Below are 13830 nucleotides of genomic sequence, written 5' to 3' on the forward strand. Positions count from 1 at the left end.
ATGTATTCCACAGATGCAGCGTACATCTAGTTGATTGTGGAGCTTTAATCCGCTGCTTCTGAGGCTGCTGGGAGAGATTTCCCTTTCTCTTCTTTGTTCCCACAGCTCCCAGGGGTTCAGCTTTGGATTTGGCCCCGCCTCTGCGTGTAGGTCGCCGGAGGGCCTCTGTTCTTCTCTCAGACAGGATGGGGTTAAAGGAGCCGCTGGCCTTTTCGCGGGCTCTGGCTCGCTCAGGCCGGGGGGGGCACGGAGTGCGTGCAGGGCGGGCCTGCGGCGGCAGAGGCCGGCCTGACATTGCACCAGCTTTTGGCGCGCCATGCGTTCTCCCGGGAGAGTTGTCCCTGGGTCCCGGGACCCTGGCAGTGGCGGGCTGGACAGGCTCCCCGGAAGAGGGTGTGGATAGTGCCCTGTGCTCGCACACAGGCTTCTTGGTGGCGGCAGCAGCAGCCTTAGCGTCTCATGCGCGTCTCTGGGGTCCGCGCTTTTAGCCGCGGCTCGCGCCCGTCTCTGGAGCTCCTTTAAGCAGCGCTCTTAAACCCCTCTCCTCACGCACCAGGAAACAAAGAGGGAAGAAAAAGTCTCTTGCCTCTTCGGCAGCTCCAGACTTTTCCCCGGACTCCCTCCCGGCTAGCCGTGGCGCAGTAACCCCTTCAGGCTGTGTTCACGCGCCAACTCCAATCCTCTCCCTGTGCTCAGACCGAAGCCCGAGCCTCAACTCACAGCCTCGCCCGCCCCGGCGGGTGAGCAGACAAGCCTCTCGGACTGGTGAGTGCCAGTCGGCCTTGATCCTCTGTGTGGGAATCTCTCCGCTTTGCCCTCCGCACCCCTGTTGCTGCGCTCTCCTCCGCGGCTCCAAAGCTTTCCCCCTCTGCCACCCGCAGTCTCCACCCGCGAAGGGCTTCCTAGTGTGTGGAAACTTTTCCTCCTTCACAGCTCCCTCCCACTGGTGCGGGTCCCGTCCCTATTCTTTGTCTCTGTTTTTTCTTTTTTCTTTTGCCCTACCCAGGTACGTGGGGGGTTTCTTGCCTTTTGGGAGGTCTGAGGTCTTCTGCCAGTGTTCAGTAGGTGTTCTGTAGGAGTTGTTCCACGTGTAGAGGTATTTCTGGTGTATCTGTGGGGAGGAAGGTGATCTCCGTGTCTTACTCTTCCGCCATCTTCCCGGAAGCCCCCTTAACCTAGGTTTTTATGAGCTTTTTTCCTCTGATAAAAATGTTGTGTGTTTTGTACCTTAAAGTGACCAAGACTGAAGGTAGAAATTCAGGGTTTCTGTGTGTGGTCAGGCATGTCATGTACCACACAAATCCAGGCACTGCCATTCAAAACACCTCTGATGCTGTGATATCTGCTGGAGTTGGGCGAAACTCTGCTGTAGCCCTGGGACATTCGTCTAAACTATACTCTCTTCTCTTTTGATACTACTGAATCTAAGTGTCCTAAATTCAATGAGTCGTAGTCTTGACGGTTTATTAACACTGACTGAAATGCCCTTTCACATTTGAATGTGTGATTTATTCAACATGTCTCATAGGATGTGCTTAGTTATAAAACTATTCCCTGGATATATTTCTTGGTACTTCATAGGAGATTTCATTTTAGCAAGTGCCTGTTAATATGCGTGAAGCACTATTGGAGGCACATACTGGAAATAAGACAATGTAGTTATAGAATCATCTACTTGAAAACCAGGTCACCAAAGCTGGCAGAAGTTAAGCAAACAATATATGCAATGTTCAATTAAATAACATACTAGTAGAAAGACAAATCGTTAAGGGAGGGAAGAATTCTGACAGAAACAGGAAATGATTCGCAAGGTTGGTATTTGAATAGAAATTACAGGATGATTAGAATAAGCTTTTTGACATTTTGACAGTTTAGAATGTTTATATAAAAATTGGGAGAAGGTAGATAAAAGCTGAGGAAGTGCTACAGTAATAGAAACTTGATGCTCCCTGCCACTATGGCCTATCGTTTTGGCAAACAGTACCAGAATCTACCTCTTCTCTCCTTAAGCTGGGTGGGGGCTCCACCGTGTCTCAGGAGTGAGGCACAAGACCTGACCCCCAAACAATCAGTGCATTGCATTTTCTTGGCCACAGTGATAGGTTGAGGATAGACATTGGACTCAGTCTAAACCATCGAGAGGCAATGAAACTTTTGCTAACTTATATGCTTTACAAAAAGGTGAACCTAAATACAAATCTACAGAGCACGTTCCAGGAACTAGAATGTGTCTGGTGAAGAGATGGATTAAAAGGATAATGATTCATTGTAGATACCAGAAATTGTTACATAGATCGACTTTCCCCACTCCTGTTCATTGTCCTGACTTACTACACACCCACTGAGTATATGATTGTAGCACTAATGTTCAAACTGTTAAAAGGTAAACTGAGGCATATTGAAACTTTTAAGTTTATTTGAGCAAAAATCGATTCAAATTGGGCAGCACCAAACTGGAAGCTGTTAGGAGGGCTCCACCCACAGTAGCTGAGGGAGAGACTTTTGTAGAGAAAAGGTGGAAGCAAAGCAAGGAAATTATTTGAACGGCTGTGGCTTAAGTGTTTGCCTTAGTTGGAAAACCTTTGTTGGCTGTTTGTGATTTGTAGCCCTTGGGTTTTGATTTCTTAACCTTGAGGCATTTATAGGCTTAAGACTTTGGTTTGCTTACGTAGGTCACTCAGGTATTAGAGCCGCCTCAGTCTAATGGCCTCCTCGTTTAACAGTATTTATCAGATGATTAAGTGAAAGGTAATTTTTTTTTAACAAGAAAAAATTGTTTACAATGATATTGAATTCGATGCAGGTATATAAAGCAAAATGAAAAAGTTAAATGTACAGTGGCCCTGGTTTAATTTGATAATCTTAGCATTAATAGGAAAGGTCGTTTGGGCTCATGCCTTTTAGTCACAGTAAGAATTGAACATCTGCATGATTCTTGTTGTTTTTCACTTTTAATCAAATGGATGATGGGAGGATAGATTGAAGAGAGTCCAGTGATTATCAAAGGTCAGCAAGAGGGCACTGGATGGGAGGTAGAGTTGAATATATCCAAAGATGAATGTAAGGTATTTCAGAACTTAGATTACTTGACAATATTTCCCATCCAGCTCTATGGATGATAACATGGCCATACATTTATAGTTCACTAGGGACAATATAATTGACTTATGAACAATAAAAATATTTGTAAAACTTTTAATTTTTAATTGAATGTCAACATAATAATACTTGGATTAATTGTGTGATGCCAATGAAATCTGTGTATTATGTGAGGCCAGACTATGCCTGGTGATGAAAGGGTGTACTACAGTACGAAGATCCCAGGAATCTGGAATTATAGTTTCCAATCTTGATTTCACTACTGATACACTATCTGACTTTGGTCCCTTATTCCCCAATATGCATGTAAAATGTGGATTAAAAAATCCAAGATTTTTTATGAGAAAAAAATATCTGCAACGTTGGTTAAGAAATGTGAGCTACATAGAATTATAATTATGAATTATTTTTTATGTCGGTAAAAGAAAATAAGTGACCAGTTATGAGAACCTCTAAATAACTTTTCCCATACTTTATATATTGTGACAGTTTGATGTAGTGATTACAGAAACTCAATATTTTTTCATGAGATTTCTCAGCCCCATTGAAAGGAAAATGGCCCATTTGTTTTACATTATCCTTTTATTTCAGAATGGAAACAGCCGAAGCATCATGCAGCCAAAGAATGATGTCATAACTCCAAGTATTACTCTGTACACTATTTCAAATTAGAAATAGACATTTAATGACAGAATTTTAATTCTGGAAGGCAACCTTTAGATAATTTTGTTAAATCATTTACAAATGAGGAAATGAAAGATGAAAGAAGATTTAATAAGTTGTTATAGATCTTCCAGATGTCCTTGATTTCCAATTTGGGTTGTTTCCATTATAAAATGTAAGTAAATTATGTTCTAAATTCATTGTCCAACAAATTTAAGGGTGCTTTGGCTCAATTTTTGGGATAGCTAAAGAAAGTGCTCAAACTTTGATGATATCCCATAGTCAACTTAGATATATGTGCCATTTAGGAGAAATATTTCCAACATGTCACTACTGCAATTCTCAGGCAATTATGTCATCAATGATCTGTCAATCTGGTACTATGGTTTGAGCTAAAGAAACAAATTTATGGTAGCATTTCATAGATTTCTAGAATCTAGCAGATTGGGCAGAAATCATAGTTGGACAGGCTACATTTCAGAGGATTATGCTTATGCTTATGTTACTCAGATCTAATTCTAATTTTTAAAAAATATGTATTGAATGTTGTGAAAAGGGAATCCTCCTGCACTGTTGGTGGGAATGTAAATCACTGCGGCCACGGTGGAAAAAAATATCCATTGAGGAATGGATATTCCTCAAAAAATTAAATATGAGACTACCATATGACCCAGCAGTTTTACTCCAGGGTATTTATCCAAGGAAAAGAAGAACACTGTTTAGAAAAGATATATTCACCCCTATGTTCACTGCAGCATTATTCACAATAGCCAAGATATGGAAGCAACCCAAATGCCCATCAATAGATGAATAGATAAAGATGTGTTATCTTATTCAGCCATAAAAGAAGAATGAAATCTTGCCATTTGTGACAACATGGATGAACCCAGAGGGTATTATGATAAGTGAAATAAGTCAGAGAAAGACAAATACTGTATGATTTCACTTATATGTGGAATCTAAAAAACAAATGAACAAACATAGCAAAACAGAAACAGAGTTATAGATACATAGAACAAACAGGGGTTTGCCAGGGGGTGGGGAGAAGGAAAGAAATAGGTGAGGGAGGTTAAGAGGTACAAACTTCCAGTTGCAAAATAAATGAGTCATGGGTATGAAATGTACAGTGTGGGGAATATAATTAATAGCTATATCTTTGTAAGGTGACATCATAACGACTTATCATGGTGATCATTTTGAAATGTATAGAAATATCAAATAACTATGACTTGTAACAGGAACTAAGACAGTATTGTAGGTCAATTATACTTCAGAAACAAACAAAGTCATAGATAAACAGATCAGATTTGTGGTTACTAGAGGTGGAGGGTGGGGATTGGGGAGTAGGGGGAGAGGGAATTGGACGAAGGCAGCCAAAAGTTACAAACTTCCAGTTATAAGGTAAATAAGATGCATAAGATAAATATAGGATTATAATGTTCAAGGATAAATAAAACTAACACTGCTGTATGTTACATATGAAAGTTGTTAAAAGAGGAAATCCTAAGAGTTCTTATCACAAGGAAAAATTTTTTGTCTATTTAATTTTGTATCTGTATGAGATGATGGATGTTCACTAAAGTTACTGTGCTAATCATTTTGTGATGTATGTAAATCAAATCATTATGCTGTATACCTTAAACTTATACAGTGCTCTATGTCAATTATATCCTAAAAACTGGAAGAAAAAATTTTTTAAAAATGTACTTACAATGTGAATCCAAATGTTTTGTAGTAATCGTACTAATTAGGGTTCTGTGCAGATGTCAGAAATCATGTGAATCAGCTTAAGCAGAAACACCACATTTTCCATTGCTTACAGATTATGGGTGAATAATTCCAATAAGACCTGTATTTTTGAAAATATAGCAATGTGGAAGAAAGCAAGATTTAAAGGGAATAGAGGAAGGAAGGACAAAAGTAAGGAGAGTGTGTAGGAAAAAGGAAGGAAGGATGGAGGAGATGCTGTTACTTTTCCTCCCAGATCCTTTTTACTTGATCAGGAAGCTGTGCTCCAGCTGTGCAAGTGTTGAACTAACTCTGAAGAACTGTCCTTAGTTGACCTGATCCTTAACTGCTAATACTTGAGAGGTTACATGACTCTGCATCCCTGAAGCAGCTAATGACTGAGTGATACAAGGTACAGAAGCTCAGCCTTCTTGCTTCCAGGTGAGCTAACTCAATCCATGCAATTTACAGTCCATGCTAGCCTCTATCTGAAGTCACATGCTTGCCGGCTCTTTCTCCTTCCCTATCCTTCCCTCTGTCTCATATATGTTTTTCCTAAAATCATGTGTGCTTGGATTCCCGTCTCAGACCCTACTTTCGGGGAATTCTACTTAAGATAAAGGAAGAAAAAAAGTAGAAAAAACAAAAACACCAACAACTCAACCCTTCTCTTCAGCCTTGAGAGCTTCTTACCATACCATTAACCTCAAAATGCAACACCTGATTTTGTTTTTCACTCTAATTTACTAGTGAACCTAGTCTTTCTCCAACCATCTTTTAAATTTTTCGCTGAAAACTCCATCCAAGCACCAACTTGAACAAATATGTTAAGTTCAATTCTACTGCCAAATATACATTTTCCATGAAAATCAGACAAAGGAGAAGGAACTAGAGAAAGAACAAACTCGATTTCCTTGTTGAAGCATATTGATTTCATTTGTAGGGATTAGTGTTAGAATAAATAAAGGTTGTTTTTACTTTATCCAGTGAATGTGAATAAATACAATGAAACTTGTCATTCGAGAAGGTTAAAAAAATTCAGAGAGTGTTTATCTAGACAAATGGTATTCATACCGATTAATAAAGAGAAGTCAGAGGGTACATTTCTCACATGCTGAAGCATTATCTGGCATTCTAAGGACATTTACCATGCTTATTCCATTAAACAGAGAAACAATATCGTCTGTGTGTCTGTGTGGGTGATGGTGGTGGTGGCCATGGTGGTGGAGTAAGCAGAAAAATGGCTTAATGCCCAGAACCTGTGAAGAGGTTGTTACCAGGCAAAGGGGTCTTAGCAGCCAATCAGTTTACTTTAAAACTGCGCATGCCCAGATTCTCCAGGTGGGCCCAATGTAATCACAAGCATCCTTCAAAGAGGCAGGAGGAGGTAAAACAAGTGTTAGAGTGGTGTCATTTGAGAAAGAATTGACTGTCCAGGGCACTGCTACCTTTGAAGGCAGAGTGGGGCCGTGAGCCAAGGAATTCTGGTGGTTTCTAGAATCTGGAAAAAGCATGGAAATGCATTTTTCCTTAGGATCTCCAGAAGGAAAGACCTGCATCAGACTTCTGACCTACAGAACTGTAAGGTAATAAATTTGTGTTGTTTTAAACTACCAAATTTGTTGTAATTTGTTATAGCTGCATATCATTAGATTTATGTTTTATTTAGGATGTCAGCTACTGTTACGAAAAAACTAACAAGCAACACAACCCTGACAATATTTTCTTCTTTTACCCCTAGCCCATTTTACTGAAAAGTATATTAAAAAGGAGAGAATACTCATTCAAAAGGGCAAAAAAGCAAAAACAAAAAAGCAAAGAGGCTGTATCTTCTGAAATGACTACCTGAATACAGCTCTAATTATCAGTCTCTAGAAAATACACACCACCAGTTTATTTCTTCAGTTCCCCTCTTGGTTCAGTTATCATACATGCTGATACCTCAATGGAAACGAGGAGTAATGGAGTACAAAGTTTGGGGGAAGTTAACCAGAATATAGGGCTGCCCCACTAGAAAAGCTGTTAAGTTAAAATATCCAAACAAATGCAAATTTAATTGGCTCTGATCTAGGGAGTAAGATATGGTTCCCACAAAACTTGGAGGGGTAGGTAATACTTATTAATGGTATAATTGATATGTGAAATAACATGGTGGAGTTAGAAACCGATTTTAACTTTTGCTGTCTTTTTTTTTTTTTTTTGCGGTACGCGGGCCTCTCAGTGTTGGGGCCTCTCCCGTTGCGGAGCACAGGCTCCAGACGCGCAGGCTCTGCGGCCGCGGCTCACGGGCCTAGCCGCTCCGCGGCATGCGGGATCTTCCCGGATTTGTTGTCATTTAAAAAAAAATTTCTTCTATCCCATAATAATTCCTCTACCCCTGGGTGAGATCTTTGGTAGGCCAAAGGGAGGAGGAGTAAGAGGGAAGAAAGGTCTAATGTGAGCTCAGGTAGCATCTTACGTTGATTTTCTCTGGCCTTTCCTATTGTTCGAAGTGATTCTTCTCTGGGTATTTAGTGAACTACTCTATTATTTTCTTGAGGCTCTCTCCACTTGAGTAAGTAATTCTCCTTCATCTGTCCAGTTGTTATTCCCACACAGCTTCTGCACCTGGCTCTATACTTTGAGCCTCCCTGGATGAGATTATCTTGATCATTGCAGAGAGCCCTCTTGGACATCATTCAAAACCTCTACAGGCTACCTCTGTGTCTCAGGTGGCCCATGCCTTGTCCCTGGGAAACCTGGTCCCTTTTCCCACTGTGAGATGGTCAGTAGCTTCCCTAACTAGTTCTCTGCTTTGCCACCACAGGCTGTTTTGGCAGCCTTCTACTGCTTACACAATCAGGCTTGAGGTGGAAATCAGATTGCATGTTCTCAGACTCCAGGGGATTATATCAAACTTCTCGAAAAATGGTCTCCTCGAAGCTCCGTTCACTCGATTTGGGACCGGGGCAAAATCTCCATGTGTCCCCACATGCCTCTTCCAGCTCACTAGCAATGGTCTCCAAAGAAATCCTCTTTCTGTTTTCTCATGTATGTGCCTCTCCCACTCCCTTTAAAACCCAGAGCTGAATGAAATCTAAGGTTTGTTAAAACTGATTCACAGACAGCTCTTTTGCAGTCCTGCATAGGTGCTCTCATATTTCATCTGGGAATATTAAAGTAGTTGATACCTACTGCTCTGGACCTCAGTAGAAACTGAGACAGAAACAGTTGCATTCAATATCCTATTACTGTGGTCAAACTTGCAGATCCTGGAGAGTGCACAGCCAGTGGCTAAAGCTATAGGAAAGGAGAACCAGGCCCTGGAGGTACTGCAACTGGCAGGAATAAAGCAATATATTGGAATATCAGTCAAAATAGGCTGACATTCAATGCAGGATTCCAGTGTCAAAAGAGGTCATATAGTTAGAATTTTAGAGGGAAAACTAGTTGTAAGTCTTGGGCAAACAGATCTGGGAGAGAAAAATCTGTAGGTTAGTATCCAGGCTGCTTATGGCACATGATTCCCACTGGTTGTTAATATATTACATGTGTCTCTATCGCTTCACGCACTATATAAGCTGGGTTTGCTCTCAGGTATTAATGAAATATGTGTTGAGCACCTTAATTTTGCCAGGTGCTGTGCTAGGGAATGAGCTAGGTGCTCTGAAGTGAGGTCTCTGTGAGGCCAGGTAGGAGTGGATGACATTGCTACTATTTTATCCTTACCCTCTTTGACTCTTCCATGTGTTCTTGTCATATTTATAAATGTCTACACTTTAAAGGGAGCAACGGCAGACAGAAGTGTTTAAACTGAGGTGAATTCTGACACTTGTTAAAGCTTAGATGAGATTTGTGTGAGAACCTGGAAACAAAATGGGGCAGCTAGAGTTATCACGGGATATAAATTGCCAGTGCTTCTATTTGTATGAATAACTGTTTTCCAAATTATTTTTGTAATAGTTGAATCAGAAAACAATAAAAGTTTATTTGCTTTCTCAAGAATCTCAGGCACTAAGGGAAAAAAATGCTTTCTTGCCTTAGCCTTCTTAGATTTCTTTCTATCCTGTTTGCTTTATTTCTAGACTAACCTGTGGCAGAAGGCCAGCTGCAATCTGAAAGAGATCAGTCACAGTCTTTGGTGTATTAAGAATATGTTCATATTAATAGATTTCCTCTAAGGATATCTCACATCACCATTCCTGAGCCAAGTTTAAAACAATATGTGTAATTCTTTGAATACTGAGATTTCATGGAGGCAAATGTGCCAATTTGTATATATGTATGTTTTTGATTGTCATTAAATGGGTTTAATCCATTGAGTATACAAGTGGCTCGCTATTTTGGAGTCTCTATGAATTGAAATACTGCTGAGCAACTAAGCCTCTGATAATTTTCACCTTTTGTTGCTGTAGGCATATTGCATATCAATGTACATTTTTTTTTAATGCTAAGCCCCCTGGGGAGAAAAAGAGACAAAAAAACACAGGGTTATTCAGTGCTGAGGTCAGAGATAGAGATTAGATTCCTTCACCTCCATTCTTGGAAATAAAACTTATAAATTTTTAAGGTGGATGAGACATCAGAGATCATGTAATCTGATCATCTAATTTTACAGATGAGGAAATTACAGCCCGTTATAATGGGGACTTGACCTTGATTTGCCCAAATAAATTTTGGAATATTATTAATACACAGAATCACTTTTATAATACTGAAAGCTAGGGATTGCCATACATATAATGCTTATTTGAAAAGGTGTCATTGTTTAAATGTGATTAGGGTCACATACAAGAATCAAATTTTAGATTAACAATAGTTTATTTATGAGTTATTTGGTTGACGATATTAGATCCAAAGTAGTGAGTTTGAAATTCGCAAATGCCTGGAAACTGTCAGTTTTCTTTCTCCACGGTAGTATAATTTTAAATTGAACATTTCTGAAGGCAACCACACAGTCTAGTAATCTGAGCTCTGGAATAGGAATTAGGGATACAGTGTTTCATATATAAGATTGACAAAGACTGCTATTTGACTGAGAATATGATTATTACATGAATGGGTGAAGTTCACTGCCTTGGACCTCTCTTCATTTGGACTGAGGTGGCGGCTAGTTCCAGGATACAATCCCTCACTAGGAAGCTGTCTGGGATAGCAGTGCAAATCACATATAGCCCATTTGAGGGTACCATTAATGAGGAAGGCAGACAATCAAGGCAGGACCTTGTTTACCTTATCCTGGGAGTTGACACCTGGCCACTTACTGGAAACTGAATCTAATCATTTTATCATATCCTATCTTTTTCAGTTACCTTTTTTTGAATTAGATTTGATTTACAATATTAGTTTTAGGTGTACAACACAGTGATTTGATATTTTTATAGATTATACTCCATTTAAAGTTATTATAAAATATTGACTACATTTGCTGTGCTGTATATTACCTCCTTGTATCACATTGATTTTATACCTATTAGTTTGTACCTCTTATTAGTTTGTACCTCTTAATCCCCTTCCCCTATCTTGTCCCTCATCCCACCTCTCTCCCCACTGGTAACCACTGGGTTTGTTCTCTGTATCTGTGAGTCTATTTCTGTATTGTTACATTCATTCGTTTTATTTTTTGATTCCACATATAAGTGAAAGCATGTAATAGATGTCTTTTTCTGACAGATTTCACTAAGCATAATATCCTCCATGTCCATCCATGTTACTGTAAATGGGAAAGTTCATTTTTTTTTAATGGCTGAGTAGTAGTCCATTGTGTATATATTCTACATCTTCTTTATCCCTTCATCTACCTATGGACACTTAAGTTGCTTCCATATCTTGGCAATTGTAAATAATCCTGCTATGAACATTGGGGTACATGTATCTTTTCAAATCAGTGTTTTCGTAGTTTTTGGATGTATACCCAGGAGTGGAATTGCTAGGTCATATGGTAGCTCTATGTTTAGTTTTTTTAGAAACCGCCATACTGTTTTCCACAGTGGCTACAGCAATTCGTATTCCACCTACAGGTGGAATAACAAATGTTGGCGAGGTTGTGGACAAAAGGGAGCCCTACTACAAGGTACAAGGGCTCCCTTTTGTCCACATCCTCGCCAACATTTGTTATTTGTGTTCTTGTTGGTGATAGTTATTCCGACAGGTGTGAGGTGATATCTCATTGTGGTTTTGATTTGCATTTCCCTGATGATTAATGATGTTGAGCATCTTTTCATGTTTCTGTTGACCATTCATATGTCTTCTTTGGAAAATTGTCTGTTCAAGTCTTCTGTCCATTTTATAATCAAATTGTTTTTTGATGTTGAGTTGTATGAGATGTTTATACATTTTGAATATTGACTCCTCATCAGTCATATGATCTGCAAATATTTTCTCCCATTTAGAAGGTTTTCTTGTCTTGTCTATGGTTTCCTTTGCTGTGCAAAAGCTTTTAAGTTTAATTAGGTCCCATTTATTTATTTTTGCTTTTATTTCCTTTGCTTTAGGAGATTGATTCAAAAAAATATTGCTACAGTTTATGTCAAATAGTGTTCCAACTAAGATTTCTTCTAGGAGTTTTATGGTTTCTGGTCTTACATTTAGGTCTTTTCAATTTTGAGTTTATTTTTGTATCTGGTGTTAGAGAATGTTGGAATTTCATTCTTTCACATGTGGCCTGACTGGTTCTTTTTTATATTTTCTAGTTCTTCATTGAAATTCTCACTGTGGTCGTCCATTCTTTTCCCAAGTTCAGTTATCAATCATATTACCATTGCTTTGAACTTTTCACCAGGTAAATTATCAGCTGTAAGGTAGGGCTTCTATGTTCAATGGCAGTCACCTCCCTGTGGGGGTGAGGTTATGGCCCAAGGGACTGGAGCAGAAACCCTGAGGGAGCTGGGTTTCATCATGTTGTGATGGCCGTCTTTGCTTTGGTTAGGGGCATGGATGGGGTCTAAGGGCTTGGGGCTGCGCTTCTGTGCTGGTTTCACTTTTTCCGCCAAGTGTATATCCCTGGTTAGAGGCTGAGTCCAGCCAGAGGGGTTGGGGCCACACTACTGAACTGGTTTTATTCCCCACCAAGTATGCACACAGATGTTTGTGCAGGAAATGGTGGTCTCTCCTGTGGTCAGAGGCAGTGCTGGGGCCAGAGCTGGCTCTGTTCCCTTCACATCAGTGGGGAGCAGTGTTGGAGCAAGAGGTGCTGGAGCAGGTGCACCGTCTATTTGCAAGTCTGTGCACATCCTCTTCAAGAGTGGAGTCTCAATTTATTACAGTCCTCTGGTAAGCCCCACTGGTTTTCAAACCAGCTAAGGGGACTCGTCTTACCAGTGTCAGACACCAGGGCTGAGGTGTCTGATATGTGGCTTGAGCCCCTTGCTCCCCAGGGAGGATGCCCGAGACTATCATATCCCCCTTCTCCTCTGGGTTCCCTGCTAGGGGTGAAGATACTGACTAAATCGCTTCTCCTCCTTTCCTACCAGACTCCATATGAATATTTACAGCCTTGGTTGTCAAAGAGCCATTCTGCTAGTTTTCAGCAAAAGTTAGTCTATATGTAGGTACAGTTTTCATGCGTTCGTTTGGAGAGTTGAGCTCAGTGTCCTCCTCCTCCACCATCTTGATCCTGAGATCTCAGTTACCTTTTGATTTCTCTAAATCAAGAATTGCTTTTTGCAAAAGAGAAAAGTGGGGAGCTACTCTGTGCTTATCATTTCTTTTGATCACAATGGTAATCATTCTTCTGATTTTACTCTGACACCCCAGATATCCTAAAGCATAAAGATTTTTAAGGCGTTATATGGAAGTGTGACAGTTTTGTGTAATTCTATTCAAGATTTTATGAGCAATGAAAGATTCTAAAATGTTCTATCCCCACTCTTGTATGCTGTCATCTGTGCTATTTTACCTTTGTGACAGATGCTAGGACTATGTGCTTTGTGCTAGAATAGATTGATTTTCTTTCAGGCCTCTACCAGTTCCAAAGAATGAATGCTGTACTAAAAATATAAGTACAATGGGAATATATGTAACCTGACAGTTTCATATACAGAGAGAAAATAAATGAATATATCTGAGAAGGAACTGAAACAATCTTCTTTTAAGATATTTTATTGAACTATTTTACGTCGTCAATGCAATTTGTACTTCCTGTGACACGTTTAATAACCAGTACAATGGAAAAATATGCCAGTATATCTTGACAGTCTGTTGTGCCTTTAAAATGTAAAATCATTATTTGAAGCAGTTGTCACAATATCTTTTAGCTTTTTGAGACTTATAATGATAGACTGACTACAGGATTTTTCTGAGCATGTACCGGCTTTATTATCAGGGAGTAGTGGCATTGCTGGGGGAGATGAAAGTCATAGT

The 13830-nt window shown here is 39.8% G+C and overlaps 1 long non-coding RNA gene across 2 annotated transcripts in view; it reads left to right on the forward strand.

Annotated features, from left to right (window-relative positions):
• Positions 1 to 267: 267 nt before the first annotated feature.
• The window catches only part of LOC307188267, a 283742-nt gene continuing 270179 nt past the window's right edge, over positions 268 to 13830 (forward strand). For both annotated transcript variants that reach the window (XR_013828878.1, XR_013828879.1), the window contains exon 1: positions 268 to 765. This is a non-coding gene — a long non-coding RNA (uncharacterized lncRNA). The remainder of the gene's footprint in view (positions 766 to 13830) is intronic.

The sequence above is a fragment of the Stenella coeruleoalba genome (genome assembly GCF_951394435.1).
Source record: "Stenella coeruleoalba genome assembly, chromosome: 6".
NCBI classification, from domain to species: Eukaryota; Metazoa; Chordata; class Mammalia; order Artiodactyla; family Delphinidae; genus Stenella; species Stenella coeruleoalba.